We start from the raw sequence: 11279 nt of genomic DNA on the forward strand, positions 1-11279 counted from the left end.
CAATGAGTTCCCTGTACTCCAGCATGACAGCTCGATGTGAGTTCCAATGAGTTCCTTAGACTCCGTCACTCATATGGATATAATTATTTTATTTTTCTAATATCAATTAAGCCATCAGCCGGTTTTGGATAAAATCGGCTGATGGACTTACACACCTCGGAAGCAAATGATCCGAACACCTTTTTTGCTCCTCTTGCACTCTATAATGTGTATATCAACTCAGAATGCATTGCGATACATCGTGTTGGAAGCAGAAATTTTTTTCGCTCGTGCTCGGCATGTGGATTGGGGTGAAAATTTTATTTTTAATTCTACATAGATGATACTTGGTGGTCAAACACACCAATGAGTTCCTTGAACTCCCTCACTCATGTAGATATCAAATTTTGAATTTTTTATTATCAAAAAAGCCATCAGCCAGTTTTGACCAAAACTGGCTGATGGACTTAAAGACCTCTAATGCACATGATCCGAACACCTTTTTTGCTCCTCTTGCACTCTATAATGTGTACATCAACTCAGAATGCATTGCGATACATCGTGTTGGAAGCAGAAATTTTTTCGCTCGTGCTCGGCATGTGGATTGGGGTGAAAATTTTATTTTTAATTCTACATAGATGATACTTGGTGGTCAAACACACCAATGGGGTGACCAAAAAATTTTACACCCAATCCACATGCCGAGCACGAGCATGTGGATTGGGGTGAAAAAAATTACCCCAATCCACATGCCGAGCACGAGCAAAAAAAATTCCTGCTTCCAACACGATGTATCGCAATGCATTCTGAGTTGATGTACACATTATAGAGTGCAAGAGGAGCAAAAAAGGTGTTCGGATCATGTGCATTAGAGGTCTTTAAGTCCATCAGCCGGTTTTGGTCAAAACCGGCTGATGGCTTATTTGATAATAAAAAATTCAAAATTTTATATCTACATGAGTGAGGGAGTCCAAGGAACTCTTTGGTGTCTTTGAACATCAAGTATTATCTATGTAGAATTAAAAATAAATTTTCAACCCAATCCACATGTTGAGCACGAACGAAAAAAATTCCTGCTTCCAACATGATGTATCGCAATGCATTCTGAGTTGATGTACACATTATAGAGTGTAAGAGGAGCAAAAAATATGTTCGGATCATGTGCATTAGAGGTCTTTAAGCCCATCAGCCTGTTTTGGTCAAAACAGGCTGATGGCTTATTTGATAATAAAAAATTCAAAATTTTATATCTACATGAGTGAGGGAGTCCAAGGAACTCAATGGTGTGTTTAAACACCAAGTATCATCTATGTAGAAATAAAAATAAATTTTCAACCCAATCCACATGCCGAGCATGAGCGAAAAAAATTCCTGCTTCCAACACGATGTATCGTAATGCATTCTGAGTTGATGTACACATTATAGAGTGCAAGAGGAGCAAAAAAGATGTTCGGATCATGTGCATTAGAGGTCTTTAAGTCCATCAGCCGGTTTTGGTCAAAACAGGCTGATGGCTTATTTGATAATAAAAAATTCAAAATTTTATATCTACATGAGTGAGGGAGTCCAAGGAACTCAATGGTGTGTTTAAACATCAAGTATCATCTATGTAGAATTAAAAATAAATTTTCAACCCAATCCACATGTTGAGCACGAACGAAAAAAATTCCTGCTTCCAACATGATGTATTGCAATGCATTCTGAGTTGATGTACACATTATAGAGTGCAAGAGGAGCAAAAAAGATGTTCGGATCATGTGCATTAGAGGTCTTTAAGCCCATCAGCCGATTTTGGTCAAAACTGGCTGATGGCTTATTTGATAATAAAAAATTCAAAATTTTATATCTACATGAGTGAGGAAGTCCAAGGAACTCAATGGTGTATTTAAACACCAAGTATCATCTATGTAGAATTAAAAATAAATTTTCCACCCCAATCCACATGCCGAGCACGAGCGAAAAAAATTCCTGCTTCCAACATGATGTATCGTAATGCATTCTGAGTTGATGTACACATTATAGAGTGCAAGAGGAGCAAAAAAGATGTTCGGATCATGTGCATTAGAGGTCTTTAAGTCCATCAGCCGGTTTTGGTCAAAACAGGCTGATGGCTTATTTGATAATAAAAAATTTAAAATTTTATATCTACATGAGTGAGGGAGTCCAAGGAACTCAATGGTGTGTTTAAACACCAAGTATCATCTATGTAGAATTAAAAATAAATTTTCCACCCCAATCCACATGCCGAGCACGAGCGAAAAAAATTCCTGCTTCCAACACGATGTATCGTAATGCATTCTGAGTTGATGTACACATTATAGAGTGCAAGAGGAGCAAAAAAGATGTTCGGATCATGTGCATTAGAGGTCTTTAAGTCCATCAGCCGGTTTTGGTCAAAACAGGCTGATGGCTTATTTGATAATAAAAAATTCAAAATTTTATATCTACATGAGTGAGGGAGTCCAAGGAACTCAATGGTGTGTTTAAACACCAAGTATCATCTATGTAGAATTAAAAATAAATTTTCCACCCCAATCCACATGCCGAGCACGAGCGAAAAAAATTCCTGCTTCCAACATGATGTATCGTAATGCATTCTGAGTTGATGTACACATTATAGAGTGCAAGAGGAGCAAAAAAGATGTTCGGATCATGTGCATTAGAGGTCTTTAAGTCCATCAGCCGGTTTTGGTCAAAACAGGCTGATGGCTTATTTGATAATAAAAAATTTAAAATTTTATATCTACATGAGTGAGGGAGTCCAAGGAACTCAATGGTGTGTTTAAACACCAAGTATCATCTATGTAGAATTAAAAATAAATTTTCCACCCCAATCCACATGCCGAGCACGAGCGAAAAAAATTCCTGCTTCCAACACGATGTATCGTAATGCATTCTGAGTTGATGTACACATTATAGAGTGCAAGAGGAGCAAAAAAGATGTTCGGATCATGTGCATTAGAGGTCTTTAAGTCCATCAGCCGGTTTTGGTCAAAACAGGCTGATGGCTTATTTGATAATAAAAAATTTAAAATTTTATATCTACATGAGTGAGGGAGTCCAAGGAACTCAATGGTGTGTTTAAACACCAAGTATCATCTATGTAGAATTAAAAATAAATTTTCCACCCCAATCCACATGCCGAGCACGAGCGAAAAAAATTCCTGCTTCCAACACGATGTATCGTAATGCATTCTGAGTTGATGTACACATTATAGAGTGCAAGAGGAGCAAAAAAGATGTTCGGATCATGTGCATTAGAGGTCTTTAAGTCCATCAGCCGGTTTTGGTCAAAATAGGCTGATGGCTTATTTGATAATAAAAAATTCAAAATTTTATATCTACATGAGTGAGGGAGTCCAAGGAACTCAATGGTGTGTTTAAACACCAAGTATCATTTATGTAGAATTAAAAATAAATTTTCAACCCAATCCACATGCCGAGCACGAGCGAAAAAAATTTCTACTTCCAACACGATGTATCGCAATGCATTCTGAGTTGATGTACACATTATAGAGTGCAAGAGGAGCAAAAAAGGTGTTCGGATCATGTGCATTAGAGGTCTTTAAGTCCATCAGCCGGTTTTGGTCAAAACTGGCTGATGGCTTATTTGATAATAAAAAATTTAAAATTTTATATCTACTTGAGTGAGGGAGTCCAAGGAACATTTGATAATAAACGGCTGATGGTTTTTCACCGTATGCTTTATATCATGCTCTCTTCAGACAAATGACGTTGTTACATTTTTATTTCCTAATTGAGATCTTATGAAGTTCATGATTTTCAATTAAGGATGCTCTCAATATTATGCTTCATATTCATGCTCTCAATATCGTCTAAATTCGAGGGCACAAGCTGCGACAAACAATGACAACAAACACATCCTTAAAGAAGGCAGAAACATAATTTTAAGTCGAAATAAGTTTTTTACAAAAGATTCTCATGACTAAAAATTATTTTAAATAGTGTTGCAATCAAAGAGTACATGAAAAGACAAGCTCAGAGCAAGGGTTCAAACAACTGAACAACAAAAGAAGAGCCTCTCTTGAAATGGCTGAAGAGTAGCATTGTTGACTTGGAGAATATTCTGATCATGTGTTAGCTTTACGGCGGCCAACTCGAGCCATGAAACCAGCTTTGATTAGTGCCATTGATCATGAAGAACCTCACTGCAAGTTGAACAAACAAATCAAAATATAGTGTATCCCAAAATGCCTAATGTGAGATCAACATTGGTAAAAACAAAGCAAAACAAATCAGCATAAATCTCATTTTGGTAGAAAATTCAAAAATCTTAATCATTATTCAACAACTTATCAAAGTCATCATCTTGGAAAATCTTTTATATCCAATATTGAGTCATCATAAAGACCTGTTGCTTGAAGGAAAGAAATTTTATAATTCACAAACTGCAGTGTGTCATGTGTGGTTTGTGCAATGTTTTGAATGACAAAATCTGCAAAGGCAAACTAATTTACCCTATTTCAGCACAACTTAAATACATGGCAATCAAATATATAAACGTCCAGAAGAAAAGGCAACATAGTCTAAAGGCTTTAGAAATGTATTTTCTTCCTAGTGTCACTAAGAAATTTTACAGGATCACCAAGCGGTACCAATAACAAACGAGGAAATCAAAGAAACTACAAATTTATGAGATTCTCACCATCAAATTCATGAACAAAGACTATAACATGAGAAATCCAAGGAACATCTTCATGTACGTAACTATAAATAAATAAAATTATTGAACCAACACCACAAATTCCACCATCTACAATAATATAACAAATCAGAAACGTACATTTTACAGAAAAAACCTACAAAAGAACACGTTGTCAATAAAAAAAATTATTTATGAAGATTCATCGGAAGCAAAACAACAGACCTACAGCAACGCAAGAAAGCAAACTAGGAACTCAATATCAGAAAACATCAGATCTTCAAGTTAAATAGCTAGAAAAAGATCAAACAGAGGAATCACATTAAATTCTGTGACAGTGGATAGAGGCCAAAGAGAACGCGATCCGATACCTGAGAGCGAGATCTTCGATTTTGATGTGTTTCTCCTCCTCTGTTCGCACTGAGGGTCGAAACCTAAAATGGAACCAAACTCGAGTAGGAAACTCGAAACGAGAGGAGCGACAGGCGAGCAAGGGGGCGGGTCGAACGTAGCGACGCAAGAGGAGCGAATAGGATTTAGGATTTTGGGTAGAGAGGTCAGGTTTTTCTTCGTCGATGTGCTTCGCCTCAACAGATTTGCAAGTTCTAGTTTTTTCCCTTCTCCATGGACCTTCTCCTTCCCCTCCGACGGCTCTGACTCATCTCTAAATAGTTTGTTCTTGAGAATGGCCTCCTCGACGGCGGCTTTGAGCTCCACCAGCGCCTTCCTCTCAGATTTATTGAGATCCAATCGACAAGAAGTTGCTCTCCTCCCTGAAGGACGTGGCCTTCTCCACAACCGGACCACCCTTCTCGTTCTTCACCTTCGCTGCAGTCGCATCCTTCTCTGCATCCTTTTCAACCACAGCGGAAGCTCGAATTGAGAATCGGCCGCGCGATTTTGGGAGAGGCGGGATTTTATTTCGGGATTTCGTTTCGGCCACGGTGGAGGAGGATGAACAGTGAAACTCCTCGCCACGTCAGATGTCGCGGACGAGTCGCGTAAAGGTCGACGCGCCGGCGCCGGGCGCGTCGACCGCGGCCGGTCTCCGGCCGGATTTCCGGCCGGATTTGGGCCGGAATCGGCCAACAGTGTCTGTTGGCCGATTCCGGCCGAAATCGGCCGGATTCCGGCCGAATCGGGGCCGGAATCCGGCACCCGCCGGACCGCCGGTGAGTTGCGGTTCCAACGGGTCCGGTCCGGCGGCAATCGGTGGTCGGACGGCGATGAACGGACGCCGGGAAGCGGCGAACGTCCGAGGAGAAACACTGTGCAATCGGACGGCTGAGATATATATTCGCTAGTTAATTCTATTCGTTATATATCTCTTAGTTACTTTGAAATACTTACGAGTTATTGATGTTATGATTGGGAGACCAGGTTAACTAAGATTTATTAAAATATTATGTTCTTTAGCGACATGTATTATTTTTTTTCTTAGTATCGATGGAATCAAAATATCTTCACAATGGTATGATATTGTCCACTTTAGGCCTAAGCCCTCATGGCTTTGTTCTTGGGCTCTCCCCAAAAGGTCTCATATCAATAGAGATATCTTTCATCCTTTTAAATTCATGATCTTTTCTATGTGTTTTAGATGTGGGACTATGTTTGCACCCTTGCAACCCAATAATCCCCCTCAAACAAAGGACCACAGGCCCCCCTCAAACGAAAAGTCTCCATTTGATGTCCGAATCCTCGATTCACCAGGACTTTCTGCCCCTTGGTCCACCCGACCTACTAGGACTTTCTACCTAGCTGCAACTAAGATTTTCTGCTCCTCGGTCCACCCGACCTACTAGGACTTCCTGCATAGTCGCAACTAGGACTTTCTGCCTGGTGTCTGATCCTCTTGATTCAAACACGGGAGCACTCACTTCCTTTATATTTAAGATTTAACCCACATGGTTAGATCTGGATCTCTTTCAGCGGTTAGTCTGGTGAAGAGCAACCTCACTCTGATACCACTTTTTAGTACCGATGAAATCAAAATATCTCCACAATGGTATGATATTGTCCACTTTAAGTCTAAGCTCTCATAGTTTTGTTCTTAGATTCTACCTAATTAAAATGTCTCATTCCAATGGAGATATCTTCCATCCTTTTAAATCCATGATCTTTTTCATATGTTTTGTTGGGTTGCAAGGGTGCAAACATAGTCCCACATCTAAAACACTTGGGAAAGATCATGGATTTAAAATGATGAAAAGTATCTCCATTGGCATGAGGCCTTTTGGGTAGAGCCCAAGAACAAAACCATGAGGGTTTTGGCCCAAAGTGGACAATATCATGTCATTGTAGAGATGTGGACATTCTTTAGACCCTACAATTGGTATCAGAGCGAGGCCGCTCTTCACCGGACTAACCGCCGAATGAGCCATGATCTAGATCTAACCATGTGGGAACCCTCAGGAAAAAATAAAGGAAGTAGGGGAGGCTCGGACCATGAGGGACATGGCAGCCGAACCATGAGGACATGGCAGCCGGACCATGAGAAATGGCAGTCGGACCATGAGAAATGGTAGGGGAGCTTCCAGTGGTCCTTTGTTTGAGGGGGGGATTGTTGGGTTGCAATGGTGCAAACATAGTCTCACATCTAAAACACATGGGAAAGATCATGGGTTTAAAATGATGAAAAGTATCTCCATTGGCATGAGGCCTTTTGGGTAGAGCCTAAGAACAAAACCATGAAGGCTTAGGCCCAAAGTGGACAATATCATGCCATTGTGGAGATGTGGACATTCTTTAGACTCTACATGTTTTAGATGTAGGACTATGTTTGCACCCTTGCAATCCAACAATCTATGTCCATCAATCAGTTTTAATTGAAACTCATTGATGAACCTAAACGACTTGGATTTCTGATTTTGAGTCTCTTATACGAAGCTATAAGCTCGTGTCAATCGACACAAAGCATAAAACTTTATAAATCATTTGAGCAATATTGGGAATTCTTTATAACGATAATCAAGGGCACCCTTGGACTCTCGAGCACTGTAAAAACCTATAAGAGTTAGAATGGGTTCAATTAAAGCTCTCTTGGTCCATCAATAAATTTTGATCGAAATCCATTAATGGACCCAGGGTATTTGAATTTCTAAAATTTTTCAACAAGATGTGAAAGGTTAGTGTGTAAAAGATATATATGATGTTCAATCCTAGTCTTAATACACGTAGGCGAACTTATGGTCGTGTGCCAACTAGCACAGACTATGGTGCTAGTTTCTGAAGACCAATACCACAATGTGTGATTGGAATCAACACTGTGATGCTGATTTCTAAAGACCAACACCACTTTGGTATTGCTGTTCAAAAATCAATATCATAGTCTGTGTTAGTTGGCACGTGATCATAATTTCATCTACGTGTATTAGGACTAGGATTGAACATTATATATACCTTCTACACACTAACCTCACTCATCTCATGACAAAATTTCAAAAATCTAATACCCTAAGTTTATCAATGAGTTTTGATTAAAATTCATTGATGGACCTAGAGAGCTCTAATCGAACTCATTCCAACTCTTATAAGTTTCTGCAGTGCCCGGAGTCCAAGGGGCCTTCGGTTATCATCGTAAAGAATTCCTAACATTACTCAAATGATTTAGAAAATTTTAGATTTTGTGTCAATTGGCATGGACCTATAACTTCGTGTGGGGGACTTAAGACCAGGATTTCTTACCATGTCTACCTTCTACACACTCCACTTTCATTTTATTATAAAATTTCAAAAATCCAAATCGTATAGGTTCATCAATGGATTTCGATCAAAATTCATTGATGGACCTACATAGCTTTGATCGGACGTATTCCAACTCTTATGGGTTTATTAGGTGAATTTGAGTTCAAATAAGTTTTTTTTTTACTATTTTAAGGTCATTCCAATAGTTTTCAAATGATTTGAAACTTTTAGAATAATATGATGTTGGTCTTCGAAAATCAGCACCATAGTGTGTGATCAGAACTAACATTACGGTGTTGGTTGATGAAGACCAGTACCACTATGATGCTAGTCTTCAAAAACAAACATCATAGTCTATGCTAGTTGACATGCGATCATAACTTCGTTTACGTATATTAGGACCATGATTAGATACCATATACACCTTCTACACACTAACCCTCTCCCATCTCACGGTAAAAATTCAAAATTTTAAATAACCTAGGTCAATCAATGAATTTCAATCAAAATTCATTGATGGACCTATATGTTAGTACCGATGGAATCAAAATATCTCTACAATGGTATGATATTTTCTACTTTGGGCCTAAACCCTCATAGCTTTGTTCTTGGGCTCTCCCCAAAAGGTCTCATTCCAATAGAGATACTTTCCATCCTTTTAACCCCATGATTTTTTCTATGTGCTTTAGATGTGGGACTATGTTTGCACCCTTGCAACCCAACAATCCCCCCCTCAAACAAAGGACCACAGGCCCCCCTCAACGTCATTTTTTGATGTCTAAATCCTCGACCCATCAGGACTTTTTGCCCCTCGGTCCACCCGACCTACTAGGACTTTCCACCTAGCCGCAACTAGGACTTTTTGCCCCTCGGTTCACTTGACCTACTAGGACTTCCCACCTAGTCGCAACTAGGACTTTTTGCCCATCGGTCCACCCGACCTACTATGACTTCTCACATGGTGTCTGGTCCTCTTGATTCAAACACGGGAGCATACACTTCCTTTGTTTAAGGTTCAAACCACATATGGTTAGATCTGGATCATGGCTCATCCGACGGTTAGTTCGGTGAAAAGCGGTCTCGCTCTGATACCACTTGTTAGTACCGATGGAATCAAAAGTATCTCCATAATGGTATGATATTGTCCACTTTGGGCCTAAACTCTCATGGCTTTGTTCTTGGGCTCTCCCCAAAAGGCCTCATTCTAATGGAGATATTTTCCATCCTTTTAACCTCATGATCTTTTCCATGTGCTTTAGATGTGGGATTATGTTTGCACCCTTGCAACCCAACACTAGAGAGCTCTAATCGAACTCATTCCAACTCTGGTAGGATTCTGCAGTACTCGGGAGTCTAAGGGTGCCCTCGGTTATTATCGTAAAGAATTTCCAACATTACTCAAATGATTTAGAAAGTTTCAGACTCTGTATCACTTGGCACGGGCCTATAACTTTGTATAAGAGACTCAAAACTTGGATTTCTCACCACATCTACCTTCTACACACTCTGCACTTCCATCTTATTGTAAAATTTTAGAAATCTAAATCGTCTAGGTCCATTAATAGGTTTCGGGCAAAACTTATTAATGGACTTAGAGAACTCGATCGATATGTTGGATCGGGTTGGACCGGCTAGAGGGGGGTGAATAGACGGTTTAAGTAAAAGTCGCAGAATAGACACTCCTTTAAAAAAACTTGGTTGCAACTCGGTCGTTGCTTCCAAGGCAATTGACGCTCAAACAAAACTCCTTTAGGCGGAGAAGCCTTTACACTTGTAGCACAGAGACTTAGAGAGAATGACAAAAGTAATTGATGATTTAACTCTAAAACTCTAAGTCTATTTATAGCCCAAGAGAGTAGATCTAGATCGTTGATCGTAGATAAACTTTCTCTTGGTCGTTGATCCGTTGATGCGATCCTAACCGTTGAGCAGAGATAGGCTTGATCGTAGCCGTTGAGTAAATAAAGATAAACTTTATCTTTAATAAAAGATAAAGAGAGTTATCTTTAATAAAAAATAAGTATTTATCTTTTATATGATAAAAGATAAATCTTATTATTTTTTCTTCTTCTTTTTTTTTTCTGCAACCGTCACGTCCAAACGGTCCAAGTCCAAGTCTTCTTCTCTGGGCAAAGTCAACGGTCAAAGTCAAAGTCAAAGTCAATAGTTTTGACTTTTGTTGACATTTTGTGGAATCTTCGATTGGGTGATTTCTGGCCAACCGGAATTAGGCTCACCCGAACCCGACTCCGGCCTTTTGCCCCTCGAGCGTGCTTCCTCCCGGATTCTCGTCCCTCGGACTTCGCGCACGTCCTTCTCGCTCCACCGGCGTACTCTTCCGTAGCTTCCGCGTCCCTCGGATTGCACCGAGCCCGTCGGCTCACTTCCCCGCGCAATCCTTCTCGTCCGCTACGTCTTACGCTCGACTTCCTCCGTACCTAAGTTCCTGCACACTTAGCAGAGGGATTAGAACAACACAGGACCTAACTTAATCTAGTTGATCACATCAAAACTAACCGGGGCACCAACAATCTCCCCCTTTTTGATGTGCATCAACCCAGGTTTAGTTAGGTTAAACCAAAAAAATAAGGAAAATGAATAAAACAAAATAAACAGGTTAAGCAAAAAAAAAAATGTTTCAGGTTAAAACTATAACCTCCCCCTGAACCTTAGCCTACTCTCCCCCTTTGATCACAGCAAAAACGGGGTATATAAAATTAGGGAAGGAAAAATTTTTTTTTTTAATTCAAAATTGATTGAAAAAATTTGAAAAATAATTTTTGACAATCGAGAATAGAGATTTGAGATTGTACAAAAATTTTCAACTTTAAATTTATTCTTTAAGTCCGAAGATAAAATAAATACTCACAGAGAGAAATCTTTAGAAAAATAATATTTTAAAATTCAAAAACACTTCAAAAATTTGTATATAAATTATACTGAGTTCTAATGA

This window comes from Curcuma longa, chromosome 7, assembly GCF_044706935.1.
Source record: "Curcuma longa cultivar G26 ecotype Majalengka, Jawa Barat chromosome 7, ITB_CL_G26_1.1, whole genome shotgun sequence".
Taxonomy (NCBI): domain Eukaryota; kingdom Viridiplantae; phylum Streptophyta; class Magnoliopsida; order Zingiberales; family Zingiberaceae; genus Curcuma; species Curcuma longa.